Genomic DNA, 14,180 nt, shown 5'->3' on the forward strand with positions numbered 1-14,180 from the left:
GCTTCACTGTTGGCATGACACAGGACTGATGGTAGCGCTCACCTTCTCCGGACAAGCTTTTTTCCTGATGCCCCAAGCAATCGGAAAGGGGATTCATCAGAGAAAATGACTTTACCCCAGTCCTCAGCAGTCCAATCCCTGTACCTTTTGCAGAATATCAGTCTGTCCCTGCTGATTTCCTGGAGAGAAGTGGCTTCTTTGGTGCCCTTCTTGACACCAGGCCATCCTCCAAAAGTCTTCACCTCACTGTGCGTGCAGTGAGGGCGCCCTGAAGCCTTCTTCACAACAATTGAACTGCTCTCCTTGAAGTTCTTGATGATCCAATAAATGGTTGATTTAGGTGCAAAGCAAGGATGACAGCATGCGTTTCCTTGCAGGTAACCATGATTGACAGAGGAAGAACAATGATTCCAAGCACCACCCTCCTTTTGAAGCGTCCAGTTTGGTTTTCGAACTCAATCAGCATGACAGAGTGATCTCCAGCCTTGTCCTCGTCAACACTCACACCTGTGTTAACGAGAGAATCACTGACGTGATGTCAGCTGGTCCTTTTGTGGCAGGGCTGAAATGCAGTGGAAATGTTTTTGGGGGATTCAGTTCATTTTCATGGCAAAGAGGGACTTTACAATTCATCTGATCACTCTTCATAACATTCTGGAGTATATGCAAATTTCCATCATACAAACTGAGGCAGTAGACTTTGAAAATTAATATTTGTGTCATTCTCAACTTTTGGCCACGACTGTACACGCACACGCACAAGTAGGCACACACACACACTCTGTTGAAGCTTGTGTATGTCAGTGCGGCTCCTCAGAGGAGGAAGGGAAGGACCATCCTCCGCAGTGAATCTAATTTAAAAAACAGTTGTGAAGCATTAAAAAAGTTATCCTTTTTAGATAAAAACACACTGTTTTGTAATAAAGGTAGCACCACACTGTAGACGGAGGACAGTTAGTTTCCGTCCTCCTCTAGGTACATTGACTTCAATATAAAACTTAGGAGGCTCGTTGTTCTCATCACTTTCCAGAGACTCAAATCAAACCAAATCAAATTGTATTGGTCACATACGCATGGTTAGCAGAAAGTAAAGCAAGTGTAGCGAAATGCTTGTGCTTCGAGTTCCAGCAGCGCTGTAACATCTAACAAGTCATCTAACACACAAATCTAAAGGGGTGAATGAGAATAAGTACATATAAGTACATGGACGAGCGATGGCTGAGCGGCATAGGCAAGGTGCAGTAGATGGTATAAAATACAGTATACATGTGATATGAGTAATGTAAGATATGTAAACATTATTAAAGTGGCATTATTTAAAGTGGCATTGTTTAAAGTGACTAGTGATCCATTTATTAAAGTGTCCAGTAATTGGGTCTCAATGTAAGCAGCAGCCTCTCTGAGTTAGTAATTGCTATTTAGCAGTCTGATGGCCTTGAGATGTTTTCAATCTCTCGGTTCCAGCTTTGATGCACCTGTACTGACCTCGCCTTCTGGATGATAGCGGTGTGAACAGGCAGCGGCTCGGGTGGTTGTTGTACTTGATAATCTTTTTGGCCTTACTGTGACATCGGGTGATGTAGGTGTCATGGAGGGCAGGTAGTTTGCCCCGGTGATGCTTTGTGCAGACCGCACCACCAGGCGGTGATACAGCCCGACAGGATGCTCTCGATTGTGTATCTGAAAAAGTTTGTCAGGGTTTTAGGTGACAAGACAAATTTCTTCAGCCTCCTGTGTTTGAAGAGGTGCTGTTGTACCTTCTTCACCACACTGTGTGGGTAGACCATTTCAGTTTGTCTGTGATGTGTTCGCAGAGGAACTTAAAACGTTCTACATTCTCCACTGCTGTCCCTTCGATGTGGATAGTGGGGTGCTCCCTCTGCTGTTTCTTGAAATCCACAATAATTTCCTTTGTTTTGTTGACATTGAGTGAGAGGTTGTTTTCCTGACACCACACTCCGAGTGCCCTCACCTCCTCCCTGTAGGCGGTCTCGTCGTTGTTGGTGATCAGGCCCACTACTGTGTGTAGTCTGCAAACTTGATGATTGAGTTGGAAGCGTGTATGGCCACGCAGTCGTGGGTGAACAGGGAGTGCAGGAGAGGGCTGAGCACACACCCTTGTGGGGCCCCAGTGTTGAGGGTCAGCGAAGTGGAGATGTTGTTTCCAATCTTCACCATCTGGGGGTCGGCCCATCAGAAAGTCCAGGACCCAGTTGCTCAGGGCGTGGTTGAGACCCAGGGCCTCCAGCTTGATGATGAGCTTGGAGGGTACTATGGTGTTGAATGCTGAGCTGTAGTCAATGAACAGCATTCTTACATAGGTATTATATTTTTCCAGATGGGATATGGCAGTGTACAGTGTGATGTCGATTGCGTTGTCTGTGGACCTGTTGGGGCGGTATGCAAACTGAAGTTGGTCTAGGGTAACAGGTAAGGTGGCGGTGATATGATCCTTGATTAGCCTCTCAAAGCACTTCATGATGACAGAAGTGAGTGCTATGGGGCGATAGTAATTTAGTTCAGTTATCTTTGCCTTCTTGGGTACAGGAACAATGGTAGCCATCTTGAAGCATGTGGGGACAACAGACTGGGATAGGGTGCGATTGAATATGTCCGTAAACACACCAGCCAGCTGTTCTGCGCATTGCTCTGAGGATGCGGTTGTCACATCCTAATCTGTTTCATCTGTCCTTGTGATTGTCTCCACCCCCTCCAGTTGTCACTTATTTTCCCTGGTGTATTTATCCCTGTGTTTCCTGTCTCTCTGTGCCAGTTCGTCTTGTATGTTCAAGTCAACTAGCGTGTTTTTGCCCGTGCTCCTGCTTTTCTATTCTCTTCTACTAGGCCTCCTGGTTTTGACCTTTGCCTGTTTTCTGGACTCCATTCCCGCCTGCCTCACCATTCTGCCTGCCCTGACCTCGAGCCTGCCTGCTATTCTGTACCTCTGGAACTCTGAACTGGTTTTGCCTGTCCACGACCATTGTCTTGCCTACCCATTTTGGATTGTTAATAAACATCTTGGGCTCTAACCATCTGCCTCCTGTGTCCGATCTGGGTCTCGCCTTGTGCCCTTATAGCGGCTAGGGATGACGTCTGGGCCAGCAGCTCCTGTTTCAGTTTCTACCTATAAGAAGGGACGAGCAAGATGGTGTCGTGGTCGGATTTTCCGAAGGGAGGGCGGGGGAGGGCTTTGTATGTATCACGGAAGATAGAGTAGCAGTGGTGAAGAGTATTAGCCCTGTGAGTCGTGCAATCAATATGTTGATAGAATTTAGGTAACCTTGTTAAAACTTAGGGATCAAATCCAGTTAACAGGATCGATTTGACAACAGCCAGTGAAAGTGCAGGGCGCCAAATTCAAACAACAGAAATCTCATAATTAAATTCCTCAAACATACAAGTATTATACACCATTTTAAAGATAAACTTCTTGTTAATCTCACCACAGTGTATGATTTCAAAAAGGCTTCATGGTAAAAGCATCCATGCAATTATGTTAGGTCAGCGCTTAGTCACAAAAAACATACAGCCATTTTACAGCCAAAGAGAGGAGTCACAAAAAGCAGAAATAGAGATAAAATGAATCACTAACCTTTGATGATCTTCATCAGATGGCACTCATAGGACTTCATGTTACACAATACATGTGTGTTTTGTTCGATAAAGTTCATATTTATATCCAAAAATCTCAGTTTACATTGGCGCGTTATGTTCAGTAATGTTTTGCTTCCAAAACATCCGGTGATTTTGCAGAGAGCCACATCAATTTACAGAAGTACTCATCATAAATGTTGATGAAAGCTACAAGTGTTATGCATAGAATGTCACACCCTGGCCATAGAGAGGCTTTTATTCTCTATTTCGGTTAGACCAGAGTGTGACTAGGGTGGGCATTCTAGTTTCTTTATTTCTATGTTTTCTATTTCTTTGTTTTTTGCCGAGTGTGGTTCCCAATCAGAGGCAGCTGTTTATCGTTGTTTCTGATTGGGGATCACATAAGTTGTCATTCTACTTTTGGTGTTTGTGGGATCTTGTTTTTTGTTAGTTCTGTGAAGCCTGCAGAACGTGACGTTCGTTATTCTTTTGTTGTTTTTGTTTTGTGTTCTGAGTAATTAAAGTATCATGAACACTTACAACGCTGCAACTTGGTCTCCTTCCGACGACAATCGTTACATAGAATTAAAGATATACTTCTCCTTAATGCAACCGCTGTGTCAGATTTCAATAAAGCTTTACAGCGACAGCACACCATGCAATAATCTGAGTACAGCGCTCAGGCACCAAAACAAGCCATACAGATACCCGCCATGTTGTGGAGTCAACAGAAGTCCGAAATAGCATTATAAATATTCACTTACCTTTGATGATCTTCATCGGAATGCACTCCCAGGAATCCCAGTTCCACAATAAATGTTTGTTTTGTTCGATAAAGTCCATCATTTATGTCCAAATACCTCCTTTTTGTTCGCGCGTTTAGTACACTAATCGAAATGCACAAGGTGCGGGCACTAAGTCCATACGAAAAGTCAAAAAAGTTCCATTACAGTTTGTAGAAACATGTCAAACGATATATAATCAATCTTTAGGATGTTTTTATCATAAATCTTCAATAATATTCCAACCGGATAATTCCTTTGTCTTTAGAAAGGAAAGGGAATGGAGCTCGTGCTCAAGCCTGAGCACGTGACTAAACTAAAGGCTTTCAACTAGACCACGGGTTCAAACAGCTCTTATTAGCTCCCCTTTCACAATAGTAGCCTGAAACAACGTTCTAAAGACTGTTGACATGTAGTGGAAGCCTTAGGAAGTGCAATCGGACCAAATTTACACTGTATATTGGATAGGCAATCACTTGAAAAACTACAAACCTCAGATTTCCCACTTCCTGGTTGGATTTTTCTCGCCTGCCATATGAGTTCTGTTATACTCACAGACATCATTCAAACAGTTTTAGAAAATTCTGAGTGTTTTCTATCCAAATCTACTAATAATATGCATATCTTAGCTTCTGGGCCTGAGTAGCAGGCAGTTTACTCTGGGCATGCTTTTCATCCGAATGTGAAAATACTGCCCCGCAGCCCAAAGAGGTTTTGTTAAAATCCCAAGCTACAATAAATGCAGCCTCCAGACATATAGTTTCGGGTTTACATAGAGTCCAGTGAAGTTCCTTGAGGGCCGTCTTGGTGTTCGCTTGAGGGGGAATGTACACAGCTGTGACTATAACTGACGAGAATTCTCTTGGTAGGGAAAATGGCTGACATTTGATTGTAAGGAATTCTAGGTTGGGTGAGCAGAAGGACATGAGTTCCTATATGTTGTTATGATTACACCATGAGTCGTTAATCACGGGGCGGCAGGTAGCCTATTGGTTAGAGCATTGGACTAGTAACCGAAAGGTTGCAAGATCGAATCCCTGAGCTGACAAGGTAAAAAATATGTTGTTCTGCCCCTAAACAACACTGTTCCTAGGCAGTCATTAAAAATATGAATTTGTTCTTATTAACTGACTTGCTTAGTTAAATAAAGGTCAAATATATAAATTGTACACTCTTCCCAGAGAAATTTTTATCTCTGTTGGCGCAGTGCATGAGAACCTGTTGGTTGAACCAATTCTGACAACATATCCTGAGAGAGCCATGTTTCTGTGAAACAGAGCATGTTACAGTCTCTCTGGAAGGCAACCCTTGCTCAAATTTCATCTACCTTGTTGTGAAGAGAGCAATGTGCACATCTACGGAGCCTGACCAGAAGGTCGCTCCTTCTGTGGCGCTGTTGTTTTGGATTGGCTGCTAGGATCAGATCCATTGTTCTGGGTGGTGGTCCGAACAGAGGATCCGCTTCTGGAAAGTCGTATTCCTGGTTGTAATGTTGGTAAGTTGATGTTGCTCTTATATCCAATAGTTCTTCCCGGCTGTATGTAATAAGACTTAAGATTTCCTGTGGTAACAATGTAAGAAATAATACATTAAAAAAACAAAATACTGCATAGTGTAACGGTTCTCTTGTGGTGAAGGAGAGGAGGACCAAAACGCAGCGTGGTGGTTATTCATGTTTCTTTAATGAAGACGCTATACATGAATAAACTAACGAAAACAATAAACGTGAGAACTCAAAACAGCCCTATCTGGTGCAAAACACAAAGACAGGAACAATCACCCACAAACACACAGTGAAACCCAGGCTACCTAAATATGGTTCCCAATCAGAGACAATGACTAACACCTGCCTCTGATTGAGAACCATATCAGGCCAAACACAGAAACAGACAAACTAGACACACAACATAGAATGCCCACTCAGATCACACCCTGACCAAACAAACATAGAAACATACAAAGCAAACTATGGTCAGGGTGTGACAGTACCACCCCCCCCCCCCAAGGTGCGGACTCCGGCCGCAAAACCTGAACCTATTGGGGAGGGTCTGGGTGGGCATCTGTCCGCGGCGGCGGCTCTGGTGCTGGACGTGGCCCCCACTTCACCATAGTCTTAGTCCGCCACCTTGTCCGCTTCCTTGGCCTCCTAACTACGGCGACCCTACTACATGACCCCACTGGACTGAGGGGCAGCTGCTCGGGACAGAGGGGCAGCTGCTCGGGACAGAGGGGGTCTGGCGCCTCTGGGCAGAGGGGGTCTGGCGCCTCTGGGCAGAGGGGCGGCTGCTCGGGACAGAGGGGCGGCTGCTCGGGACAGAGGGGCTCTGGCGGCCCCTGGCTGACTGGCGGCACTGGCGGCCCCTGGCTGACTGGCGGCCCCTGGCTGACTGGCGGCACTGGCGGCCCCTGGCTGACTGGCGGCCCCTGGCTGACTGGCGGCACTGGCGGCCGCTGGCTGACTGGCGGCACTGGCGGCCCCTGGCTGACTGGCGGCACTGGGGGCCCCTGGCTGACTGGCGGCACTGGGGGCCCCTGGCTGACTGGCGGCACTGGCGGCTCCTGGCAGACGGGCGGCACTGGCGGCTCCTGGCAGACGGGCGGCACTGGCGGCGCTGGGCAGACTGGCGGTGCTGGGCAGACGGGCGGCACTGGCGGCGCTGGGCAGACGGGCGGCACTGGCGGCGCTGGGCAGACAGGTGGCTCAGGCGGCGCTGGGCAGATGGGTGGCTCAGGCGGCGCTGGAGAGGAGGAAGGCAATGGTAGCGCCGGAGAGGCGGGAGACTCCGGCAGCGCTGGAGAAGAGGAAGGCTCTGGTAGCGCTGGAGAGGCGGGAGACTCCGGCAGCGCTGGAGAGGAGGGAGCCCCTGTAAGGATGGACCGGAGAGACAGCCTGGTACGGGGGGCTGCCACCGGAGGGCTGGTGCGTGGAGGTGGTGACGGATAGACCGGACCGTGCAGGCGCACTAGAGCTCGAGCACCGAGCCTGCCCAACCTTACCCGGTTGAGTGGTCCCGGTCGCCCTGCCAGTGCGGCGAGGTGGAATAGCCCGCACTGGGCTATGCAGGCGAACCGGGGACACCGTGCGCAAGGTTGGTGCCATGTAAGCCGGCCCAAGGAAACGCACTGGAGACCAGATGCGTAGAGCCAGCTTCAATGCACTTGGCTCGATGCCCACTCCAGCCCGGCCGATACGCGGAGCTGGAATGTACCGCACCGGACTATGCACCCGCACTGGGGACACCGTGCGCTTCACAGCATAACACGGTGCCTGCCCGGTCTCTCTCGCCCCCTGGTAACCACAGGAAGTTGGCTCAGGTCTCCTACCTGGCGTAGCCATACTCCCTGTGAGCCCCCTCCCAAGAAATTTTTGGGGCTGACTCTCAGGCTTCCATCCACGACGCCGCGCTGCCTCCTCATACCAGCGCCTCTCCGCTTTCACCGCCTCCAGTTCTTCTTTGGGGCGGCGATATTCTCCTGGCTGAGCCCAGGGTCCTTTACCATCCAATTCGTCCTCCCATGTCCATTCTTCCAAGTAGTGCAGCCTCTCCCGCTGCTGCTGCTGCTCCTGCTGCTGCTGCATCTGTTGCTTCTCCTGCTGCTGCTTTTGCCGTTGCCCGTTACCACGCCGCTTGGTCCTGTTGTGGTGGGTGATTCTGTAATGGTTCTCTTGTGGTGAAGGAGAGGAGGACCAAAACGCAGCGTGGTGGTTATTCATGTTTCTTTAATGAAGACGCTATACATGAATAAACTAACGAAAACAATAAACGTGAGAACTCAAAACAGCCCTATCTGGTGCAAAACACAAAGACAGGAACAATCACCCACAAACACACAGTGAAACCCAGGCTACCTAAATATGGTTCCCAATCAGAGACAATGACTAACACCTGCCTCTGATTGAGAACCATATCAGGCCAAACACAGAAACAGACAAACTAGACACACAACATAGAATGCCCACTCAGATCACACCCTGACCAAACAAACATAGAAACATACAAAGCAAACTATGGTCAGGGTGTGACACATAGTTTCCTAAGAACACGAAGCGAGGTGATCATCTCTGTCTGCGCCATCATACACAGTAATTATGACAACTTCTGGAGGAAGTCCTCCAACCTATCAGAGCTCTTGCAGCATGAACTGACATGTTGTCCAGCCAATCAAAGGATCAGAGAATGAATCTATTACTGAAAGCATAAATTACAGCTAGCTAGCACTGCAGTGGGGAATAGTTGACACAAAGAGAGAGAAAGACAATAGTTATTAAATTAATTTCTGAAAAATTGAAGGAGACTCAAGAAAGTGTCACGCCCTGGTCTTAGTATTCTGTGTTCTCTTTATTATTTTGGTTAGGCCAGGGTGTGACATGGGTGATTTATGTGGTTTGTTTTGTCTAGGGGTTTTGTAGTTTATGGGATTGTGTTTAGTTAAGTAGTCTAGGAAAGTCTATGGTTGCCTAGAGTGGTTCTCAATCAGAGGCAGGTGTTTATCGTTGTCTCTGATTGGGAACCATATTTAGGCAGCCATATTCTCTGAGTATTTTGCGGATGATTGTTCCTGGCTCTGTGTTTTGCACCAGTTAGGACTGTTGTCCGTTTTCACGTTACGTTTATTGTTTTTTTGGTAAATTGTTCATATTTTTCATCTTTCATTAAAGATGTTTATGAATAACCACGCTGCATTTTGGTCCTCCTCTCTTTCACCGGAAGAAAACCGTAACAGAAAGAGAGATCACAAAATATATATATATAGCTATTCATGTTAATTTACTTAGCTAGCAAACTCAGCTAGCTAGTTTAGCCTACTCAAACACCAGACTCAAACAGAGAGGGGTGCAATGTCACCTAGCTGGCCATGGCTATCCAACACTGGAACTCTTCCAAGTCAAGCTAAGCTTTTGGTTTTATACATTTATTGTCACAGGGCCCGGCAGTGTAACTGCTAAACTGCACTGCATGATTGTAGGGGGTTTACTAACACGTTAGGTTAGATGTAGTAGCTCTGTTGATTATGACGTTAGCTAATATGGTGGCAACAATGTAGAGGTTAGCGGTTATGATATGAAGGTTTGGTTTGGAAAGATTATTTTTGCCCGGTCACAGACAGCTGATGTGTTGTGCACTGAAGTCCACAAGCTGAGAGAAAAGGTGAGAGGAGGAGAGCGCATAGATGCTTGAAGGAATTATACAACAATCAAAATGTCACGCCCTGCCCTCTGGGTGGTACAGTGGTTAACTGCAGCGCCAGCTGTACCACCAGAGACTCTGGGTTCGCGCCCAGACTCTGGCGTAACCGGCCGCGACCGGGAGGTCCATGGGGCGACGCACAATTGGCCTAGCGTCGTCAGGGTTAGGGAGGGTTTGGCCGGTAGGGAAATCCTTGTCTCATCGCGACTCCTGTGGCGGGCCGGGCGCCGTACGCGCTAACCATGGTTGCCAGGTGCAGTGTTTCCTCCGACACATTGGTGCGGTTGGCTTCCGGGTTGGATGCCGCTGTGTTAAGAAGCAGTGCGGCTTGGTTGGGTTGTGTATCGGAGGACGCATGACTTTCAACCTTCGTCTCTTCCGAGCCCGTACGGGAGTTGTAGCGATGAGACAAGATAGTAGCTACTAAACAATTGGATACCATGAAATTGGGTAGAAAAAGGGGTAAAATTCACACACAAAAAAAAATCAGAGGCATCTGGGGCGGCAGGGTAGCCTAGTGGTTAGAGCGTTGGACTAGTAACCGGAAGGTTGCATGTTCAAATCCCTGAGCTGACAAGGTACAAATCTGTTGTTCTGCCCCTGAACAGGCAGTTAACCCACTGTTCCTAGGCTGTCATTGAAAATAAGAATTTGTTCTTAACTGACTTGCCTAGTTAAATAAAATAAATAAAGGTTGTCTCGGATTGAGAACCATAGTTAGGTAGCTTTTTCCCACCTGTGTCTTGTGGGTAGTTGTTTGCTGTTTTGTGTCTTTCTGCACCTGACAGGACTGTTTCGGTTTTCATTCATTCTCTTTGTTATTTTTGTTATTTCAGTGTTCAGTTCAAATCAAGTATGAACACGTACCATGCTGCGCTTTGGTCCTCTCCTTCCAACAGCCGTTACACAAAGGGATCATGCTGTTTGTATGTGGCTGCTATAAAAGTGCTCTGTTTGCATGTGATCGGGTGTATTCATTCCGTCAATTCTGTTGAAAAACATTTCTTAAACAGAAGCAAACAGAATGAAATGGGGATAAACATACCTGAATTTGTCCAATAGAAACACTTGTTTGGAACAGTTTGACTAATGATTACAACCTAGATCAGCTAAATGCAGGCAAGAGTGTGCAAGGCGGTATTGAATATGTTAATGTCTGTCACCTTGAATACTCAAATTTCTCTCTACCTGTGCACCTACGTTGTAAACGTTCATTCATAGGCTAGGTTGATAGGTAAAAGGAAAATTGAGGATCATGTAGTTGCCTAAACCTACCAATGTTACATTGAGCTGGGTGAATGGAATATGAATGACAGTCATCCAAAATGCTGCAATAGAAATAAGGCCATGCTTATAAAAAAAAGAATCGTCCTCGCTCTTAAACGGCACCGACAACCACTGTTGTGTGCATGTGTGTGGCCAGCACCTTTTATAATACTTACCAGCTATTTTTCATCTAAGTCATCCTCTCCCACAGCCTCCCAAGGCCGTATACAATCTTACAGAAAATATTGATATTTACTGAGCTTGTCCTTGACTCCACCTTATTCACACTGTTTTTCGGCACACTTTACGCTCTTACTCACACAGGAAAACACATTCCAAAAACAATACCATGGTGCAGTTATAGAACAGCCACCCGAATTGTTTGTAAGGAGAAGAGTCACAAGTAGTGTGTATGTATTGTGTTTAGAGGCCTGGCTAAATGTGAATATAAAATGTTGCTGACATCATATAACATGGTATTTCTCAGGCTATGACCAGTGGTGTAGTGGAGTTTACCCATCAATTTGCATTGAAAGTAAAGGGAGTGTTTCTGTTTTCACTGCGACCGTCAGTTGGAGGTTGGCCAGACAAGGAATCCATCTGGCCAGACAAGGAATAGCGGAAGTACGGCGCTTCCTAACCACAACTTCCCTATTTACAGTTTAAGAAAGAGCAAGTGGTATGTGTTGAGGTCAGAGAGACTCAAGCTAAATATGGCAATGTTGGTTGGAATGTAGAGCAAGATGGCGAAAGTGTTGTTTTGTCTTTGTATTGGGTTCAGGAGGCTAAATGCAGTCCTAGGTCTACTGTTCACCAACTACAATGACATGACTCAAGGTATATGTTGGAGTGCTTGTTCAGTCTCAGAGCCAATATAAACACAGTGCCAAAATAAGCTCTGAATCCACTTTTTGGAAAGAGTATTTATTAATGAGGTGACAGGTGGTTAGAGCGTTGGGGCAGCAACCGAAAGGTTGCCGGATCACGTCCCCATTCTGAACAAGGCAGTTAACCCACTGTTCCCCGGTAGCATGTCATTGTAAATAAGAATTTGTTCTTAACTGACTTGCCTAGTTAAGAAATTGCACTGATTGCAGGCAGTGTTTTGAAAAGAGAGAGCTTAAAGTAACTGTCCTGTGAAATTCTCGCTTTAAAAAGTTCATATTCTGTAAACTCATTATCAAATAATTATTTGTGAATTGTAGAAAAAAAAACACTTCAAAAACAAAACCTTGGCAGATAAACTGGCCAATCAGCGGTTTACTCGCATTAGTATTTTGTTATGACCGGTATACGCCCACACCATTCAGTTGTTGGGTTACGCCCACGCCATTCCGTTGTTGGGTTACGCCCACGCCATTCCGTTGTTGGGTTACGCCCACGCCATTCCGTTGTTGGGTTACGCCCACGCCATTCCGTTGTTGGGTTACGCCCACGCCATTCCGTTGTTGGGTTACGCCCAGGCCATTCCGTTGTTGGGTTACGCCCACGCCATTCCGTTGTTGGGTTACGCCCACGCCATTCCGTTGTTGGGTTACGCCCACGCCATTCCAACACAGAAAAGCTGCTAACATACTTCTTTAAAAAAAAAAAGAATTTGGAAGGGAAACTAATTCACTCATATTGTAATGAATTATAGTTCATATTTCATAGAAATTTGCAAAACACTGGAAAGTTACTTTAAGAGAGAGCCTATATCATTTTAAGGAGAGAGCAAGTATGGACATCATTTTTCTATTCAGAGAAAGTTTAATATGCCCATATTTATGTGTTTTCATGTGTTTTCCGGAAGTGTTTAATTTTCAAACCCATTGTGTATATGCTGTGTATAAACCTTTATAGATCTGCAAACTGAAATGTCGGTGTTGGAAGGCTGATTATGAGATTACGAGTCCCCAACAAGTGGATGTTCCAGGTTTTCAAGGGACATAGAAAGAGAGCTTCCGCTTTTGGACGTTAACAAGACGACACTCCATCTTAACTCCTCCTCCACATTTACTGGATCGGATGAACAGTGCAGAAGAGAACCTCACTGACAGTTATTTTTCTTCTCATCAAGACCAGAATGTAAGGGCATCTAGTTTCAGGCATTTATTTTTAAGCCTGCTACATTAGGTTTGGCCAGAGAGAGAGAACGTTAAGTGAGAGAGACCCCATTGCCCTTCTCTGGCTTGTGGTGAATAGAAAGGTTTGACCCTGCGGTGGGAGCGTCTCCTCACGTGCACAACCTGTTGGTGATGTGTTACATGGAAAGGTCTGGGCTAAAAGCTTCTGTAGACTCACTGTATGTAAATGTAACAAGTCACAGACAGAGATAAATAATATACTTTTTAAATTTTATTGAACCTTTATTTAACTAGGCAAGCCAGTTAAGAACAAATTCTTCTTTACATTGACGGCCTACCCTGGCCAAACCCTAACCCGGACGACGCTGGGACAATTTTGTGCCACCCTATGGGACTCCCAATCACGGCCGGATGTGATACAGCCTGGATTCAAACCAGGGACTGCAGTGACGCCACTTGCACTGAGATGCAGTGCTTTAGACCGCTGCGACACTCGGGAGCCCAATATCTGTCAACTAATAGAATTTTAAATGTTTTAGAGGGGGTAGATCAGCTTGAATATTGAATATAAATTGTGGCTTCTATCAATGTAGTTGTCTGCATCATTTCCAATCCCCCATATATATTTTGGGGTAAATATATTTTATTTAAAAAATATATTTTCCTTCTTTATTATTCGGAGCTAGTACTTGGTTGCAGAGCCTTAGGCCAAGATGACTGCCAACAAATTATTATTGCAGCCATCAATGAGTATGTTTACATGGACACTAATAATTTGATATTAAACTGATTATGGCAGAAGGCCGAGTATGGCATTATTCACGTAAACACCTTACTCTGCTTATCTTAGTCGGCGTAAGGTCATAATTAATGTAAGCCTATGACGATTTCTGAGCAATCTTTTGAATACTAAATTAATGTAAACAGCTTCGGCGTTGCAGCGGTGTGTATTTGATCTGCGCATGTGCCAGCAACAGTAGCGCAATCCTCCCTCTTATGCATAAGAGTGTTCGGTGAGTTCGGAAAAACTGAACATCTGCAGCTTAGAAATAGTTTTCACATACAAAAGTTATATTTCCGAACTCAGAACTAAATAGTCTTTGCAAAATTAACATGGCCATTCTGGTAGAATGTTTATTTTGATTAGCGATTTCTGCATCAAATGTCACATCAGGTAGCCTGATTTTCAATGAAACACTCTTCCTGTAATCAAAGATGGGGGAGCTTTGATAAGGCTGTGGGGTTACTTTGCTGCCTCTGGTACTGGGGGCCTTGAACGATCA

This window comes from Oncorhynchus tshawytscha, linkage group LG07 (assembly GCF_018296145.1).
Source record: "Oncorhynchus tshawytscha isolate Ot180627B linkage group LG07, Otsh_v2.0, whole genome shotgun sequence".
Lineage (NCBI taxonomy): Eukaryota > Metazoa > Chordata > Actinopteri > Salmoniformes > Salmonidae > Oncorhynchus > Oncorhynchus tshawytscha.